Source organism: Balaenoptera musculus, chromosome 7 (assembly GCF_009873245.2).
Source record: "Balaenoptera musculus isolate JJ_BM4_2016_0621 chromosome 7, mBalMus1.pri.v3, whole genome shotgun sequence".
In the NCBI taxonomy this organism is placed as follows: Eukaryota; Metazoa; Chordata; class Mammalia; order Artiodactyla; family Balaenopteridae; genus Balaenoptera; species Balaenoptera musculus.
In genome coordinates this window covers 100,356,206-100,376,626 of record NC_045791.1, presented here as the reverse complement: position 1 = coordinate 100,376,626, position 20,421 = coordinate 100,356,206, and the positions used below count along the sequence as shown (strand labels likewise).

The window sequence follows — 20,421 nt, the reverse complement described above, 5'->3', positions numbered from 1 at the left end:
GGATACAAACAGAGGTATTACCTAGGAGTTTGCTTCTTGCTTGGAATTTTTTTTTTTTTTGTAACAGTTCTATGAAGCTAAGTTCAAAAATCCATCTCTAACACTGATGCATAATCCAGTATATTTTTACCTTTGCAAAGTTCTGAACTCCCTGGAATTTTTTCTGTTGATTTTTCAAGAAGATGTCTTTATCTGATATTAGGGAAAGGGATTATTCAATCATAAAGTCAATGGGGTAAATCTGAAAGGGAGGTGGAGACTATATCTCTAAAGGAGATAGTAAAATTTACCTGTGGGCAAGTTTACCACTGTCATCTGCTAAATATTCAAATCTTTCATGTTAGGCATTTTTATAATGAATGAGCAGAAGGAAATCAATATTGAGATTTTATTCATTAAAATTACTACTTAAAAAAGTTTATATTTGATGCTGTCTTCCTCTTGCCTTCTCTGCAGATACACAAGACCTAACACTGATGACCCTATGCTGCCCTGTGATTCCCACTAGCCCACTCACCAGGGGGACCCCTGCTCTAGAACTTGCCCTTTCCCCCCTCAACACTGGCCTCTTCTAGGTATCATTTCCAGCTAAAACAATCTGTGCTTATGAAAAATTATACATAGAAAGAGCCAAAAGATTGGTATGTTATACTTTTTCCTATTTTGACAGGCAATATGCCTCAACCCATAGTCTGACTGTTAAGAGAGACGTGTGATTCATTACATCCTCCGTGATTTTTGGCAGATGGAAATTGTCATACAATTCATCATCCCAGCCCCATTAGGCCTTGATGAGTACAAGTGGCACTTCACATCCACTCACCTTGAGCTTCATGCAGGCAGGAGTCCTGTGTTCTCGCAACACTGTCACATTATAGGTGCTCAAACATACTTGTTTTATGAAGGAAAAAAATGAAGAAAGGAAGTAAATCCACTTTGGAGATAGATTAGACAGATAGATACATAGATACATAGATAGATAGATACATACATACATACACACATATATAGATACATAGATACATACATACATACACACATAGATAGATAGGTAGATAGATAGATAGGTAGATAGATAGATAGATAGATAGATAGATAGATAGATAGATAGATAGATAGATAGATAGATAGATAGATGATAGATAGATAGAGAGATGATAGAGGGCTTAGAGAATTTCATGGACACTTGTCATTTGTGCTTCCAAGGGATTCATTCTCCCTAATTCTGGCAATGATAAATCCTACATGGAGATCAGTCTTCTTCCTCTCAGTCTAACATGTTACACAGACTCAGCCAATCAATCACTAGATCCGCCTGGCCACCATGACTATTGTAGCGACTGGCAAACTGGTGAATCAGAGTAAACCTGGGCACTGGGTAGCATCTCAAAATGCCTCAGCCCTCTTGCCACTACAAAGAGAGACTAGTGGAACCAGGTCTGTGGCATCGTAGACCTGGATCTAGATGTGCCTGCAGCTAGGTAAATCCTAGGGCCCTTCAGTTTTGTCAAATACCAAATTCCATTTTGTTGAAGCCCAATTTAGTTGGGTTTTCTGGCACTTACATTGGAATACAGTCTTAAATGAGCCAGTACAATGCAGCAATTACTAAATAAATATTATTGGCTAACGTGTCAGAAAATGCAGTTGATATCAGGAAAGGACTAGGAATGACACAGGGCAGGAAATGAATGCATCATTCTTATTTATTGCTGGAAAATATCCTTCCTTTTTAACAGTATAAGTGGAAAAACTTAAGTGCCGAATAGGTTTGCCCCATATATATATTTTTGATCATGCAGTACACTTTGATGTGGAAACTTGGCTCCAGTAACATTAAACTGTGTTCATATTTTCTTCCAAATTGTTCACTCATCATTACCCTCAATGTCTTCCCTGAGCCCCACTTGCTTATTCAAAGCCATAACCTGTGGATTTCTGGCCTTAGGCACAAACATTCATTTTCACCACTTCATATCCTCCATGATATCTATTTTCTACTTTTGTGCTCCTAATGTCTTAACTCTTCCTCATGCTTTTCCAGACATCAATTTCTGGTGTCTGGCTATTTATTGATGCTTCTTGGATCTTAAGGTCAAGTGTTAAAAATGGGATCTTTACACACCTTTTTATTACCTGATGTGGTGAACTATAATAGCAAAACAAAACTAAATAAAACAAAACAATGGGAAAAAAGAAACTTGTCCCGAAGAGAAGGGATTCAGTTTCTAACTCCAGATGTTATATTTAAAATTGATATACTTAAGCACTATATTATTTCTCTTTGCTAAGATACTTCAACTCTGCCCAAAATTTGGTGTCTCAGAAAGAATATTAAATATGTAATCAACCATTGAGTAGCTACCTGATTTTAGGTAGGAGGCACATACTTTCTGAGCTTCCATTACCTTTATCTTTATATGAGGAAAATATTTTCCAGAGTTGTTGTAAGAAATTAAAATAAGATTAAAAAATGTCAAGGACACCTAGGAAGGTGTCCAATACAAGTTGAGGCTAGACAAATATTAAGGCGCCTTCCCTAACTTCCTGGTTTGCCAGGCAACTCTGTATCAGTTTTTACCTTACTGTATCCAGTTATAAGGAGGGCATTTTAATGATAAATTTCCAACCTATGGCACCATAAAAGAAAAAATACTTTAACAGTATAAGGGCATTTTGCTTATTTCTGTAAGAGGGCTTTGACAATAATTGTCAGGCAATACACTTCCAAATCCAAATTAGGGGAGAAAAAAGATCTTGCTTGAAAATGAAGGAAAAGTAACAAAAATAAATAATTTATCTTTTCTGTCATAATTGTGGGTATAATATAGAGTTCGGCAAATTTTTGAATGGATTTTATGGTTTTTTTCTGTCAAAACTCCATGATAATTCAAGATTTTTATGAAACTTAGGGCTTAAGGTAATCATGGCTAGACTTATGTTTGAAAAACAAATATGTCATTATTTATCATAAGTGCTTATTGCCAAGAGTTTGAAGTTGATACTGCAGCCCATTGCTTTAATGCTTAGTCATAAAATAAAGTGAGGAGGTTAGAGTGGGGAGTAGAGAGATTTTTTTAACCTTTATCAAAGTTCCTATTATTCACTTCTGAGTCTCTAAAGAGATGGGACTGAAATCTAATGTTTATTAAAGCCAGAACAAATTCTATGGCACATCTTTAAAAGACTTATTTTTTACTTGAAACATGTCGAGTGCTTTTAAGATTAGCATATGTTATTATCTATGGTATTTTGGAATCTAAAATTAAAACAGTCCTCATTTGTATATACAAATAATACTTCTCTACTCCTTAAAGTGTCATGGCTTGAAGAAGAGACAGTATATGGAAAATTCAAATCATATAATGATATTCAGATTCAACTTAGAATGTAGTTTACAGAAGTTCACATCGTGGGAGATCTTTTCCAAAAATTCAACCAAAGAAGGGGAGGTTCTGGAAAATATATTTTTTTATTTGTGTCTTCAAAACTAACATAAGCTTTGAATATGGTTTGAGAACATGCCAAGTTTTCACAAATGAGTTTAGCTAACCATATGTGGCTCATTTCTCAATCTAGAAGTAGAAGCTAGAAATACAGAATGTTAACATATAACAGCCTTGAACTTCCTGAGTAGAAGGCTACTTTAATGCCAGTTTAAAGTAGAGTGATGAGTTTGGCTTTCTAAAAGTATCATTTTTATGGAGGAAGAAACAATTCCCTGTGTTGAGGCATTTAATTCATTTACTCACCATTTATTCACAAAGTATTTGAATGCCTACTCTTTGCTGGGCAGTGACCAGAGCAGAGGGGTCCGTGTCCTCAGGGCCTCACAGGCTATTGAACCAGCATGATTTATGTGCCATGCGATCAGATGTTCTCTCAGAGGAAGTACCAGGCAAGTACAATGGAAGCACAAGTCCTGGGGCCCCAACCATGGCTGAGGGTCTGGGAAGTCCCATGGGAGAGGAAGTGGCTTTTCAGCTCATGCAGAGCATGAGTAAGACTTAATCAGATAAGGGAGAGAAGTGGAGAGAAGAGAATATGTGTGCAGACATTTGGAATCGAGAGAAACTGAGAAATTAGAGTTATTTGGGTAGAACTTCATTGGACCTGTTCGTCTTGTAATTCCAGTGGCTGGAACTGTACTTGGCTCAAAGAGGGTACCCAGTAAACATTTATTAACTAAATGAATGGAGAACTGTATATATGATTGGGCATAATTCAAGAATAAACTCCCAGGTTTCTTAAGCATCAGGACGGATGAAGTTTTATTTAATTTCCTCCTTTCCTTCACTTGCCATTTTCTTAGTTTATGATGAAGGAGAAAGGAAAAATCTGAGAATACTCGCACACTGTTAATTCTTGTCCTTGTTATTAGAGTAATCCTAATGCAGGGATCAGCTTAATCCCCTCTTCTCCATTTCCCCTGGTCTGCCTGGGTTTAGGTGCTCATAATTTCAGGACTAAATTAATGCAATTGCCTCTTAGCGGATCTTTCTCCTCGGTGCTGCCAGATTTATCCTTGTAAGTGCGGATTTGCTCATGTCACTACCTAAATTAAAACCCTTTGATAGCTTTTCTGTTTCTTCAGACGAAAAATCCAAACTTTTATGTGACTCATGGTCTTTTCAGATTTGGATCCTATACCAAGTCTCATCTGCAACATTCTCCCTCCTTGAACTTAAAATTACCCTAATATACATGTTCCCACTTTAACTTTGTTCCAGATTGTTGATTCAGGGATAAAGTTCAAGATTGACTGTGTGCAAAGGGTGGCAATGAGTCTTGAGGACACAGACAGGTTAAATTGTGACCTCAGCCAGCAGTCATGCTGCTCTGTCTACTTGAGCTTCTTCCTTTGGCTAAATCATGTTTAAAGATCTAATTCAGATGTGGTTTCCTTGACAAAGGCTTCTATTATCAGCCAGGCTTTTTCAAGGTTGATCTCCAGGCCTCTGGCTGTCAGGGCTGTCAGAGAGCTCTGTCCTTCTCCGTATCAGAGCACCTCCTCTATGGCACTCTACAGTTGTCATCTGTGAGTTGATCTCTTCTGGTCTGTGAGCTGCTTGAGGGACAGACCATGAAGTATTTGCAGCAAGTGTAAAGTAGGTAGAGATAATGGAAGGGAGGGAAAGATATGATCCATGAAAAATTGCTTGATATTTTCAGAGCCTTTCTTTTTAAAAACTCTTTGACTTAGGCATTTTCAAACTATCATTAGAAAGAAAAGCTGGCAGGACACTATGTGACTCAAGTATCCAATAATTATTTTCACTGTTGAAACAAAATGGAGCCTTTTAATAGCTACCTGTCATATGTTTATAGACAATCTGGATGCCTGAGATAACACAGTGGAAACCTCTAAACTAATTTTTATTTAACAAATCCCTGGATTAGATCTAATTCTTCTTTAACTTTGTAAAACATTTTGATCAACAGCCATGGCATTCTGAATGCCCATGGTTGATAGGCAGGCTCACTCACTTACGCTCAGAAGACTGAATTGTATGCTGATGATAGTTAACTTTGCTCTCAAAACTGCTCATGTCAATTGCACTTGTTGCTGTAATTATATTATCAAATAGTATATAAATCAAAGAAACATGAGTTTGAAAAATTAGTGAGAATTTCTCTGAAAACTCTGTTGAAAAAACTATGTCAGTGGTTTGGAAGACACTCAATAAAAGGAGGTTTACTAAAAAAAATATGGTCTGGTTGGATGTGGTGAGATTACGGTAAATCTGTTAAATCTAAAAGGAGTCTGAACTATGTTTGTTTGTTTGCTTGTTTTTCCAAATGTCTTTAAATTGGGGCTCAGCTTTCAGGAAACTGAAACCAAATTAAAAAGTGAAAACTAATAGACATGTTTTGTGCATAAAGATTATATGGAAATCCAATTAGGGAAAACACACACAAATAAAAGACTCTATTGCCAAATTTGGTAAACAGTGTATATTTACAACTTTACAGTTTTAAAGAGTTTTATATGTGCTTATGTGTTTCTTTTTTTAATATTGCTCCAATTTTTAAATATTTTGTTTAATCAGTCCCAATTGTATTAGATCTAGATCCTCTATATTTATATTCTATAAAAAAAATCAACTAGCAAAGAGCCTGGCACACAGTAGAGGCTCAATAAGTCTCAAAAATGTTGGTTTCATTCCTACCAAAAAAAAAAAAAATCCCACAAAATTATCAGCAAAGACTCCAAGATCATTGATTCAAAGGAAGTTTTTTAGAGATAGCCATTGAACTACAGAAAGTCAAATTTTTCTACAGGTATAATTATGTACAGTTAATAAAATAATGTAAAATGTTAATTTACTCACAGAAAATTATTTGAGCAATTATATTCTGAAAGCACTTTGGAAATGGGTGCTGGAGGTAAACACATTTTCCTAGTGGTGATAACATACAAAGCAATGCCCTGAATTCAGGAAAGAACTAAACAATTCAAGAAAGCAGCAGATGCCATGCTTTTCAGTACCATTTCAATATATTTTCTCTTTTGAGAAGTTGGGTACCTAGTGACTTTCCCAGCCCCGACCATTATCCATGATGCCACATTAGATACTGCCATCACCTTTGAAAGCTTCTGCTGTTGTTGTGTGTGCAAAACTAGCAAGATATGCATCCCATTTTGCAGAGTCTGTATTATCCAAAATACTGGCAGAAAAGGACTAGTATACCCAAAGTTATTTCTGGTATGACTTTATATCCAGAAAAAGGATTTTTCCTTGCATCTGTAAACTCCCAAGTACATAACCACCTATTCATTTACCTTCTAGAAGACAGATGGTATAATTTGCCAAGCAAAATCAGAGAACTGGAATAAAAATGCTTTAGTGTCAGCTCTGTCTTAAACATAAGGCTTTCACCCTTTCTAAAAACTTGAAATATGCTATTAAGATGAATAGATGCCCCTTTGACACTCAAGGTCAATATGTTCCAAAACTAACTCAGCATCATCTCCCACTTCCCTCTATTGAAACTTTGTCTTCAATAGCATCCTCATGCTATCAGTCACAGAGAACAGAAACCCCCAAGTAATTTGACATCTACATTCTTCCTATGTACACACTAGTCAACAAATCCTTCCTCATCTCCTTTGATCTCACATATGTCTCCTATTTTCCAAACTATCTACGAGGCTTTTATTAACTTTTTGTCTTGGCTACTAAGTGATATTCCTAGTTGGATTCTCTATCTCAATTTCCCTATTCATTAACCTGAAGAAATAGTCCTAAAAAAGAAACAGGATTACCTCATTTCCCTTCTTTAGAGCTTTCAGGATTACCCAAAATAGAGTCCACTTTTTCCATAAGGCAATTCAGGCTTTGTATGTGTGACCCAACCTCCTTTCCACCCATTCACATAATTCTGGCTCCCTGGGGTCTCTTCCTCTTCAAACTATACCTCCACTTGAAAAAAATAAATTTCATGTTCATCAGAACCTAAACTGAATGCCATGTTCTCCCTGAACCTTTTATCAATACTCTCTCTCCTCTAGCTTGAATTTCTTGTGTATTATTTGTCACTTTCTGCCTTATAGCTATCATACACAAACATGAGATTCTAGCATTTTTGAGGATGGGGATCAAATTTTGTACATTTCTTTATCTCCCTTAGCGTTTGGTATGCTTCTTTGCACATAAAAATTAACATGTCAGTGTTTAGGGATTTAAAGTAAATTTAGACAATAATTAAAAGGAATATATAGTTAATTATTTTAACTCATTATTTCTAGGTATATATTAAATTAAAGGATTGTAACTGTCTAGAAATTTTGCTTTAATAAATAAGTCTGGAAGACCAAAATTTTTTTAAAAAATCGTAGCAGTTTGGTTTGGAAGGAAGTGAAGATGTAAAATGAAATATAGAGAATATGTCATCCAGAAATTTCCAATCTCTAAAGAAGACAGAGCTCAAGATCTACAATTGAACAGGTCATCAAGCCATTTTTTTTTTTCCAGGAAGTACTGGTAAAGTGGAAAAAATCTATAATCTTTACATCTACAGAAAGAGACAGTATAGATCTCTCAGAGATAGACAGACAGACACACACACACAGAGAACACGTGCTTCTTCCACCCTAGTTAGGAGATTCTGTTTCTAGCTCTGCTCGTACATCATCATATGACCTCTGGGGAAATCATTTCTAAATAGATTCATTCATCTATCACTAGGGTAGAAATACCTTATCAAACAATCCCTCAGGATATTTGTGACATTAAAATGTGAGTGTAAAACAAGGTCAGGTTATATTCATGAAGTGTTTTTCCTATTTAACAACAGAAACTATTTTTCTATTGAACACATTATCTTGGCAAACTGGTAAGTCTGGGAACTGCACCCCTTGACATTTTTGAAGTCCATTTAAAAAAGAAATGCCTGCAATTCCAAAATCCAACCTTCCATCCCTCATCCATATAATCAGAGTGACGTGTAAATGTGAATCGCTAGAGATACTGCTTAAGAACTAAACGCTCATTCACAGATGCATTAGTTACCCTAAATGGAGTGGCCAATGTGCTGTCTTTATACAGAACAGGTTGTACATCTGCTTAATGCACCCGAATGCAGTAATATAAAAGATTGAAATATAGATGCCATGGACTGCTTACGCAGAGGCCATAAGCTTGGCTCTGTTTTTCTAGGATGACTTTTCGGGAACAATTCACTTTCCTTGATTGGTTTCCTTCAGACAAAATGATTGAATCTAATACACCATGTCAATGCATGCACTTGGATTATTCACTTTAAGGTGCAGCCCTTAAGGGCTTCAGGGTCCAGTGTTAAAAATTTGCCTTTGATCAAACCTCATCCTCTCCCACACATCTTTATTCATAACAAATTAGAAGCTATTATCCCAACAGATTAGCAACAGTTTTAATGCCCACAGTGCATCTTAAAATAAAAAGAAACAATTTCCCAGTTATCATGGATGTGGTATCTTAGTTGGCCTCATTATAATATTTATCATCTGTTATTTGTTGCCTGTGTTACACAGTAGTGAAAGATACATAGCCCTCAGGGTTTATCGTTTAATGGAGAGCACATTTGAATTTAAGATCTACCCTATTAAAATAAACCTTTCTTACACACTTCTAAGGGGAGCAGGGAAATGTGACTTCATGGCTGCCTTACTGAAAAGGGAGTTTCTTATTTACTGAAGAATGGTTCAACTTAAGGAAGACAATTAACTTAATGATTCTTTGGCAAAGGTTGATTTTTACCCCCATTTATAACTGTCATTTATGGGCATCTGCTTCAGTTTTTTTTAAAGCATTTGCAAACCTTGGATTCCAGATTGGAATCACCAAAAGAGATTTACATTGCAACTCATTTAGTTTAAAAAAATGGAGGATGAAAAATTGGTAAGTTTTAGGCTAATTTAAGAATATGTAAGACACAGTGTGAAATATACACACATTCCCTGGCCACTCAATTTTTTGAAATCTTCTCAAAGATACCTTTTTTCTTCTTATCTCAGCCACTTCTCTCGTAGTCAGAACCTACCCTTTTGATTACCAATAACTTAACTCCTTCCATTACCTTAATATTAAGCATATGTATCGTTGACTGCTGACACTTGTCTTTTTGGCTCACTACCTCTGTTTGCTTAATCTCAAGTTTCCTTTGACACTTTTTTGAAACCTCTTATCCATTGGTCTTGCAATCTCCTCTGTGTTCCTCCTCAGTTGTTGTAAAACTTGTCTTTCTGCATGCAGCTTACATTTTATGATCAGTCATTATTATCACTCCATGGCAAACACCCCCAACACCCTTGTCTTTGTAGTGTAGTATTTATGTGATGAACAGGGGAGTGTCAAATGCAGAGGTCATGATCAGTCAATTCTGGTTATTAGCAGGCGAGGCTGTCTTCATCACATGCACAGATGACCTCAAGCAACACACCAGATTTGGTCTGCAGCCTTCTCTTCTCATGGTTCTGCCATAGCATTACTAGGTCAGTCTACTGAAGATCCTTTGAAGGGAACACTCCCTTGTTCAAATATCCCAAATAGTATGTGATATTAAAATATTTTCTAATGTGACAACACCATACACATTCAAACTTATTTTCTGCTTCTATATTTCCCAATATCCATTCTTTGCTGATGAACCCCCTCAAAAACACAGACCCCTGGTTAATTAATACTTAATTGATTTGTTAATTAAACCCGTAATTATTGAAGACCTATCTGTGCCAGGTAGTGTTCTAGGTCCTAGTCTTTCAACAGAGAACAAGATAATTTATCTTCCCCAAACTTAGAGACTAGAGGCAGAGCCAGGTGATTAAGACTAATTCCAGGAAGAAAATAGAGTGAAAGAGAAAGATAGATGTGAAAGTAGATGTGAAAGAGGAAAGTGGAGCGGACCTACTTTAGACTGGGGGATGAATGAATAATTCATTCTCTGTAGACAATATTCTTTTCATTTCTTCAAATTCTACATATCCTTTAAAATACACCATCAATTCACCCTTCAGTTTACTCTCACTGACAGCAGATTTCTCTAAACTTGTCTACTTCTTAAGCCCACAGAAGTGCAAATAGAACAGATTTTTTTTTTCCAATTCATTTCATAAGTTTGATTTTTTTGTTGCCAAATAAAGTGAAAGTTCCTAAAGTGGGGAAGAGAGAATCAATGCTGTTTCTTATGTTTGTTTTTAGCTCCTGAAGGCCCTAGCACAGTCTTGAACATTTAGAAGAGTATTTTGACAGAAAAATTGACCTATTAACAAATTGACCTGTTAACATATTAACAATTGACCTATTAACATTGACATATTAACATGTCCTTATAAATTATCAAAAGAAGCACATGTGTAGACTTTATGCAATGAAGAAGTTACATAAGCACTATTAATTTAATTCTTCATGATAAGCAAATAAAGTATTTTGAATTTTTTCCCAGCCAAATTTAAAGAGTTTAGATAAAGTTAATGCATTGTTTTGCGTTGGTATTATTAGTTTTTACCAATAAAGGTATAAGAAACACAGACATAAACAAGCTGCATAGTTTTCTCTTGTCTTACAACTAACATTCTTGTGAAATTCAGGCAAACAAGACCCTCCCATAAGGATGGAGGTATAAATGTGATTACATTGTGTATACAAGCTCTATGAGCAGAAATCAATCTACTCCACCTTTTTTCCCACTCTACCTCAATTCCCAAAGCATCAGTAACAGAAACAGTAAATAACATTCCCTTACACAATATGACCAAGTTCAGATAAAACACAAAAACAACAAAATCATACCTTGACAGATACATGTGGAAGACCTATTTGCAAATCATTTCTTTCAAACCTCTTTTACCCTCTGTAGGACCCAATTTCTTGAGAAGAATGAAATTTCATATCTTGATTTCTGATATCTTCCTTCAAAAGCCACAAGCAGGCTCTGGAGCAGAAATGAATAGCTGAGACAAAAATGTGAATCCAGCTGAAATGGTCACTTCAAAGTAAAGTACTAGTGACTGAAGCTACACAATGGACAGGATTTGATGTGACTAAATGCATCATGGCAACTGATTCATTTCTGCCTTTTGAAGTCATCCCCCAAATTGAGCAAACTAATACTTCCCATTTTTGCACAGAGATCTAGAGACTATTCACAGAAAATCTGGTGACAGAAACTTTGGTTCACATCCAGTTTTGCGGGGAGACACGGTCATTGAGTAATTTGTCTGGCTCAATGAATGTCAGTGATTTGTGTGTCATATTCCCTCATATTAAGGGAACTGCCATTGTTCCCACCAACTTGGATTTATAAAATATTTGCCTTCTATAGAGTGCTGAATGCTGTCATACTTTTTTTTTTAATTTATTTATTTATTTACTTATTTATTTATGGCTGTGTTGGGTCTTCGTTTCTGTGCGAGGGCTTTCTCTAGTTGCAGCAAGCGGGGGCCACTCTTCATCGCGGTGCGCGGGCCTCTCACTATCGCGGCCTCTCTTGTTGCGGAGCACAGGCTCCAGACGCGCAGGCTCAGTAGTTGTGGCTCACGGGCCCAGTTGCTCCGTGGCATGTGGGATCTTCCCAGACCAGGGCTCGAACCCGTGTCCCCTGCATTAGCAGGCAGATTCTCAACCACTGCGCCACCAGGGAAGCCCTGTCATACTTTTCATGTGATATGTCCCTACAAATGCATCCCCATTTTACACATTAAATAAGTGAGTAATAAAAAGTGAAACTAACAAGAAGAGGGTAGAGTTGGAAGTGAGATTAAAAAGGTAAATGGAAATGTGGGCTTGATTCATGGTTATTGGAAGGACTTCACTTTGACTGGCTGGGGAAGTCATTGGGGAGTTTTCTAGTTGTGGAGCTGATCACACCAACTTGACAGAGCCTCTCCTGCACTTATCTTCCCAACTCCAAGGTGACTTCACATCGGTAGCTTGAAATCGGCCACAGTGGAAATATTTACACAGGGGAAATTAGCAAATATCACCAATCAAAGCTCTTTCTTTCTCCCTATAAAAGTGATTGTTAAAGTTTTTGCTGTTTTAAAAAAAATAGTGACATGATGTGAACTAAGTTCTGAATTAATCATGGGAATTGGGAGAGGGGGTAAGAACAAAGCAAGAGAGATCAAATGGAAGAACACTGCACTAATCCAGGGGAGACCCTCAGTGACCCAGATTAGGGTGGTAACCATGGAGATAGGAAGAATTGTTTCCTTGCAAATCTGCTGTCAAGAAAACAACACTACCAGTTGTGTTGGGAAAGTATAAAAATACTTTTGTGTAAAATCCCTCATTATTTTTAAGTTGGCCTTTCTGTACATGTTAGATAAACACGGCAATGAGCAGATATCACTCTGCAGCTCCCAGTTCATGACCCTGCACCAAACTATCTTCTTCCTGAGACCGGGAATAATGACAACGCTCTTTACCAATATATGTTTTGAAAATGCATTTTAAATAGTCTTTTTAAAAAACATAAAAGCTTTTATAAAAGTGTTCTATTTCAGCAGACCTTACTTTATACTCTGCACCGAACTGACAGGATACATCATGGAAATAACATCTAAATTATCAGAGTATTTTACATTTATACAAAACACATTTATTCCTCAAGTGATATGTTTGTCACAACGTCCTTGTGAATATGCCGTATAGTATGATTATACCTGCTTTATGAATGAAGAAACACACCCTGATTGTTAAATTAACTGGTAGGGTCAATTCTGAAACGTATCACTTCTACAACAATCTTCCTCTTCTGCTGAGTCGCATGGCTCACGTTTGAACCGAGGATTAATGATCCCAGATACTTCATTTAGTGAGTTTGCATAGTGCGTGGATTAAATTACTCATAACAATAGTGATAGTGATAATAAAATTATAATCATCTATGTATAAGACAGTATCCTATACGTGAATTATCTCCAAACAGCCCTATGAATTAGGGACAATTATTGTCCCTGTTTTTGCAGATGAAAAGATGGGTCATAAGGAGCTTAAGTAACTTGTCCAAGGTCTTATGGCTTGAAACTAAGGTGCTTTTGAACCAGGCCTGTCTATCCCCAGAACTTGTGCATGGGCTTGTGACTCATGGAACATGGGAATTTTTTAAAGGAAAAAATATTCTAAGTATAAAGTCTTAAAAATACTGGCTTGGCCCAAAAGTTCGTTCGGGTTTTTCCCACCCACATCCTTCTTATCCCTCCATTATTTCTGTTCATCATCTCCTGTTCCACAGCCAGACATGATATAGGTTTCCAAACTTTTACTACCTGAGAATGTGCAGCCAATGCATAATAAAAATAAAGGGTTAAGCCAGGAGCTTTCACAGACTAGGAAATCTTTTATTGCATTAAAGGAATTGTCATAGAATCAATGAATTTTATAGTGAAGATGAGACTTCTTGAGGTCATACCCAGTCTGGAAATGTCTCCTACAAAAGTCAGCAGGACTATAAGCCATGTTTCTCTCATGGCTTGAAACATCACTAACTGCAGAGTAAAGACCCCTGCCCAACCCACCGGGGAGAAGCCATCTATAGCAGACAGCTTTGCAACACACATGCTGGAGGAGGGGGAAATTTTCCAAAGACAAGTCCTTTCCAAAGACAAATAATTGTAGTAAAAACTATAGAACTACATTTGATGAAGATTCTACAGTTAAGTATGAATTTCAAGAAGTTGCTGAGAGATTGCAAATTTACAGACACAAATTCTCTGATTTAAAATACATAATGTAGGAAAGAAAACATTTCAGCACAGACAAGTGAGGTGATATTGTTCAACAGAAGATGGGATTTGTGCATAATAAAGGATGGTAGGACCACAGTACCTAAGGAAGCAGAGATGGGTTTAACCAGCAATAGGACCTTTCCTTTAACCACAACCCAGCTAATGGATTCACTATCACTAGCTCTCTAGAAAGCAAGTTGATTGAAATTTAGTTCTTGCGTTGTATTTCATAGAATGTGTTTATTCACTGCTTATATATTTATGCTACTGGTAATAAACCATACTTCTTCTGTAATGTGGAAATTATATTTAAACTTTTTCTTTTGCCCTTTTAAAGCCCTGTGTTAAGAACTCTTCAGACATCGTTAGGAAGGGATATTTGATGGGCCAGATGGCATTCAGAAGACCCTAAGCTTTGTCCCTCTTGATCCTCTTTCTGTCCCCAGCAACTAGCACATTACTTGGAACACGAACTCCTTCAAGAAGTACTGGTTAAATAACAAACCAAACAAGCAATCTCATAAAAGCAGTCAAGAGTGTAATGGTCCAGGTGGGTGAATCTGAGACTCAACCCCTCTTAACAGGAGCTAGTCACGTGACTCATCACACAAGTACCCAGATATATTCAAGGTTGCTTGGCTAATAGCAAACTGTAAAACAAATTTGGCAAGTCCACATTTGAAAAAAAGACAAAAGTCTATCAAAATTTTACTTTACATAATTAGTTGTCTCTGTCTTATCAGCACCCATACCATCTAGGGCTCCTCCCAGAGTCAGCCCTGCATAAACTCCCCTTTTAGTCTCTGGACTGGTAATCCTGGTTTGAGATTACCTAATCCTCTCAATCATTATGCTTTCCCCAATCTCCTTGACATTTCTGTCACCCAGGATACTTTACTGCAGAACAGTAGGTACTACCTGCAAAATTTAATTTACAAAGCAGGTCAGGGAGAAGTATTTGCATCTACAAGGAAAATCCCCAATCTTCCTCAAAACTAATCTTCCCCTTCATTTAGCAACAAGCATCCTAAAGCACTGCTCCAAAGCTTTGCTCATGGAAATGCCTTGAAAATTTCTCTTCAAAGCATAATGTTCATGGGTCTCCCTTTTTGCTGCTAAGGGAGTCGAACAAGAGTTTTATGTTCTAAGTAATCAAAGGGATACCTTTGGGACAGAGTTGCACGTTGAATGATGTAGAACAGAACTGGATAGAATGGAAATTGAAGCTCAGAGCTAGAAGCTGCCCTATGTCCCTAGGGTTTGGTGCTTCCTGAAGTGCTCTGACAAATAGAAGTTCTTCTAATGGGTGACATGTGAGTTAGAAGAGTTTCATAGTCAAGTTATTAAAAACAGCCAAGTTAAAGATAGTTCAGTCATTTTCTTAACTACAGGTCATGAGGATGAACAATATGTGAATGTGTATTGTGACCATCATAGAAGCTTTCACACTTTGCAGTGTTTCCCAAACTGTTCTTCTGGGAATCTCATAAAGCTATGAGCATCCTTTGGGGAATGGACTTGTAGTTAGTGATTTCCAATCTTGGTTGCACATGGGATCCACCTGGGGAGCTTTAAAAAACACTGGTGTTGGGATCCTTCCCCAGAGAGATTTATTATTTGGTCTGGGTCAAGGTCCCAGGCACTGCTATTTAAGAAGCTCCCTAGGGTCTCATAATGGGCAGCTAGGGTTGAGAAGCCTTGCACTCTGTGAGTTCAACCTCCATGCTTTGGAGGTGAGGAAAGCCTGCTTACTTACACACCCAGACCCTGGCTGCTTGACCCCATGTTGCTTTCATTACCCCCATAAAAGCTGGGGATTTCAGAACATGGTAAACACTGGTAATTGTTTCATCTCTAAAAAAGGGCAATAATTTTTTTATTATACTTTTAATAAGGAAGGAAAACAGGAATCTATTGTCTTATGTTATGATTAATTACCAGCTATGGGCAAATGGGACAACTCATGTTTGAAAGCAAAAGGGGAACTTGTAGTCTGTGAGGAAACAACTACGAAAACAGAAGTATGATGCAGACTTTGGAGTGGGTGTGCAACTGAGTGAAACTTTTTATTTCAGTTGAGAGGTAAATAGTTTTGTAGATGAAGCTGGAGACCCTCTTCTCCCTGGGTTCCTTAGCAAAGCTTTGCTGGAAAGCATTGGTTTCCTTACCGGGATGGCACATTTCCCTATTTACTGTGTGGTTTTGAGCTAGCTGGTTCTTTAAGCGAAGTGCTTGTTTCAATACTACTGACAAATTCACACTCAGCGACCATCATAGTGGAATTCATTTCGTGACAATTGTCTCCTGGGCTCTGTAGACCCTCATGGAAACAAGCTAAAATCTACCCTGAAAGAATGTCACTTATGAGAATAACAAAGAAGCAACTTGCCTGCTCAGAAAGTTTGGGAAATAAAAGTCATATAAAAGAGATGAAATAAAAATTCCATTAAGTTTCCATGACTGGCTTACAAAATGAGCAGTCTGATTTTTTTTTCTTAAATACACAAAATCTGTTTATTATATTTTTAAAGGCCAAGGATTATCATTCTTTTCCTGGCACTTATGGCTTCCTTAAGCATATGCTGCCAACCATGTTTGTTCTCCTTCAAGCTCTGTGGGAGAACAATGAAGATTTTTCTCTGTCATTCCTTTTTCCAAGCAGCAGCAGGATTATGGAATGGAAATACATATATTTTGATTTAAACCCTATGACGGTCAATCAATATGGGTCAGAAGAAACTTCTTAGGAGAACAAAAAGAGCTTTTTGAATGCTGAGTCCACATTTTCTTTTCTAGTCCCAAATGGGGCCTTTCCTTTCCTCTTCTACCAAACACCCTGAGAATGTCAGCCAAGTTTCTACCAGTGCTACCAACAGATGTGCCACCATACACAGAGAAAGAGGATTTGTTTAAAATGCTGTCAATGCAGTTGCTCCTGTAAGTGTAGATGTAAGTGTGCGTGGGGGGGACGGGTAAGGTCTATGTGAGAGTGACGGAAAAAGGACTGTCAAATTATCTGAATGCCTGTAAATAAACAGAACCACCAGAAATACTGTAGGTTATCTTAAAGAGTGGGATAAAACTGGCCTGTCAAAACTCATTTAAAAATCGTATTCTGTCAAGTTGAAAGGTACATATGAGAAAGCAGGAAAGCGGCTCTAGGCTAAAACAGAGGGCAAAGGGAGCTGTGAGGGTTCTCCCAGGGCCTGGTGGCCAGCCCCTCTGAGGGGACCCAAGCGTATACCTTGTGCCCTCCCATCATTTCCAGTCCAAAGGTTATTAGTTCCCAGTGCAAAACAGAGACTATGCCAAGATGCTCCTTCCCAGAGAGAAAGGGAAGTCGAACCCCCCAGAAAGTGCCCAAGAGGATAGGGAACAGAAGAGATAGAAGTCAGAGGCTGGCCTTGGGTACCAGATGGAGTTGATGCTTTTGTCTCTGTGTGATTGCAGAAGTGCTGGTCATGTTTATCCTGACCCCAGGGCAATTCTTCTCCCACACTGCTGGCTAACGTTCCAGCTGTGTGGACCTAACTGGTCCCAGCTGGTTATCGTTCCCTTAACTGGTAAGGCCCTTCCTATTGAAAAATTTTTAAATGTAGGGATTCTGAGGAACAGCTGGAACTCAGATGTACACGAGGGAGGGGTTGTCAGATAATTTTTCCAAAGGGGAAGGGCCAGAGAGATTGCCCTGTAGAGGTGAAGAGAGGAACAGGGTGGGAGGGCAAGAAAATACCATATCAGAGCCTGAAGGAGAGCGTCATCTCCAGGCAACTCACCTCCAAAGTGGGCTCTGATGGGGTTCCTTCTTCTGTGTTTTAAAATAGCCAGGATTGCTTTGACTGGGGACAATGAGTTTACATGAGCAGTGCCCGGAAAAATACCCAAAGGTTATTTCAAAGGTTATTCATGAGAAGCAAATGTCTCCATGGAGGAAATTCGTGGCATTTGAAAGCGGAGACCGAGTCTACCTAATACCTTAAGCCCAGCTCAGCAGTAGGCAAGGCTCAGTGCCTGTGTCTGCTTACACACTGTGCTGTTTGCACAGGCCTTCAGAGAATTCTCTGTAGCATCAAAGCCTGGAACATTTACTTCCTACAGAAACACTAATAGTTTTCTTTTCAAGCTCATCTACTTCCTTAGCTCCCACCCTTGGCTATTCTTTCAAAGTGGGCCGTTACCAGGAGCCTACGAACAGTGAATGCCCTTTTGACTTTACTGTCTACCTCTCGCTCCCGATTTATTTTCCATGCACAGCCAGAAAGTTTCTCAAGAGTCTTGTTCTCCTCTTGTACATTGGTCTTGAAATAAGAGCCAAAAGAAGGAAGGCTCAGAGATGATGGCTAGCCCATCCAGGGTTCCATGAACTTTGCTCAAAGTTGGCACTGTGAGATGGGGAAAGTGAGGGAGGGGATGCCCAAGGGCACTAGTTCTCAACCAAAGTGCAGGTCATTTTGCCCCCCAGGGCCCAAGTAACAATGTTGGGAGACATTTTTGACTGTCATGATGCCATCAGGGCTAGCTCCTGGCATCTAGTGAGTAGAGGCCAGGGCTGCTGTTAAACATTTTCAGTACTTAGGGAAGCTGCCACAGCAAAAAGTAATCCAGTCCGAGACAGCAATTGCGCCACTGCTGAGATAACATAATCTCAGAGTTCTGAAACTTTTCGAGGTGATGACATGTTGCTCTCCTCTTATACCCATCATTTCCTCACTACAGCAATTTGGAAAATATCCATCTTCTCCTTCCCAGTGTTGCCCTGAGTGTAGGGCTGTGGGATTCAATGAGAGGGAGCTATGTCCAAATGTACTCTAGGTGCTTTCCCTGGCCAAGCGAATACCCCACGTACCATCTACTTCTCCCCACTGCATTATTGCTTTTCAACAGTCCTTTGGAAAATATCATGAAGCCAGAAACTAAATAGAGTACTTTAATCTTAGAGACATCTCACCCTGATTCCCTCCCCAGTAACCTTCCTTAAAAAGCTGCTGGGCCGGACTTCCCTGGTGGCGCAGTGGTTGAGAGTCTGCCTGCCAATGCAGGGGACGCGGGTTCGAGCCCTGGTCTGGGAAGATCCCACATGCCGCGGAGCAACTCGGCCCGTGAGCCACAATTACTGAGCCTGCGCGTCTGGAGCCTGTGCTCGGCAACGAGAGGCCGCGATGGTGAGAGGCCCGCGCACCGCGATGAAGAGTGGCCCCCACTCGCCACAACTGGAGAAAGCCCTCGCACAGAAACGAAGACCCAACACAGCCATACATACATACATAAATAAAAAGAATGTAAGCAGACAAGAATAGCATTAAAAAAAAAAAATTAAAAAAAAAAAAGCTTCTGGGCCAAAGCAAGCACAAACCTAAACCAGGAGAGACATTACTAACCTGCTTTGAGAGTCAGTGACCCACTGTGGCAAGCGTCAACGTGAGTCTGAATAGGCCAGGCTGGTGACCCTAAACTTCATTCAGAGAGCCTCAAAATCACCTGGAGGATTGTTGAAACCCCAATTAATGGGCCCTACCCTTAGGGTTTTTGATTGGATAGATCTGGTGTGAGGCCCAAGAATTGTCATTTCTTGCCAGCTCCCCGGTGGTGCTAAGGTTCTGATGGTTGGGGACCACACATTGAGGTCCACTGGACTAGGTGCACCAAGTTTGATTCCCAAGCTCATGTTCAAACATTAAGATTCACAAATAGTATTTTAAAGCAGGAATTAACCTTAGCAATAACTCTTTGAGGGAATTCAACATGAAGCTATTCAACATTAAGCAAGAGGCTTAGGGTCCAGTAGAAAGAGTAAAGGATGTCACCTCATAACACCTAGATTGTAGACATGAGTGTGCTTTAGACTACAAGTTAGTTGAACTAAGTAGTCTTTGGGAAATCATTTAATTTCTGATCCTCAAGCCCTCATCTTTAAAAGAGAGAAAATACTTGCCTTACCTACTTCACAGTGTCATGGAGACTACTAAATGAGATTTTTTTAAAGTGATAAATGATAACACTAGATGCAAATGGATGTAAGAATGCTTATTATTCAGCAACGGGCCTGAAGCCACAGAAGCAAGTGGCCAAGCCCTGGTGAAAGGCTATGCTCCCGGCGCAGTCCTGTTACTCCTTTGGAATTTATAAACTGGAGAAAATCATGCTGGAGGACCATCCTTCCTCTAGATCTACAGCAATGTAGACCCTCAAATTTTCCCTGCAAACCGCAGTCC

The 20,421-nt window shown here is 38.7% G+C and overlaps 1 protein-coding gene across 1 annotated transcript in view; it reads right to left on the bottom strand.

The window, feature by feature from the left end:
- The window catches only part of NYAP2 (neuronal tyrosine-phosphorylated phosphoinositide-3-kinase adaptor 2), a 242,488-nt gene that overhangs the window by 152,283 nt on the left and 69,784 nt on the right, over nt 1-20,421 (bottom strand). The gene's annotated exons all lie outside the window — the stretch shown is intronic.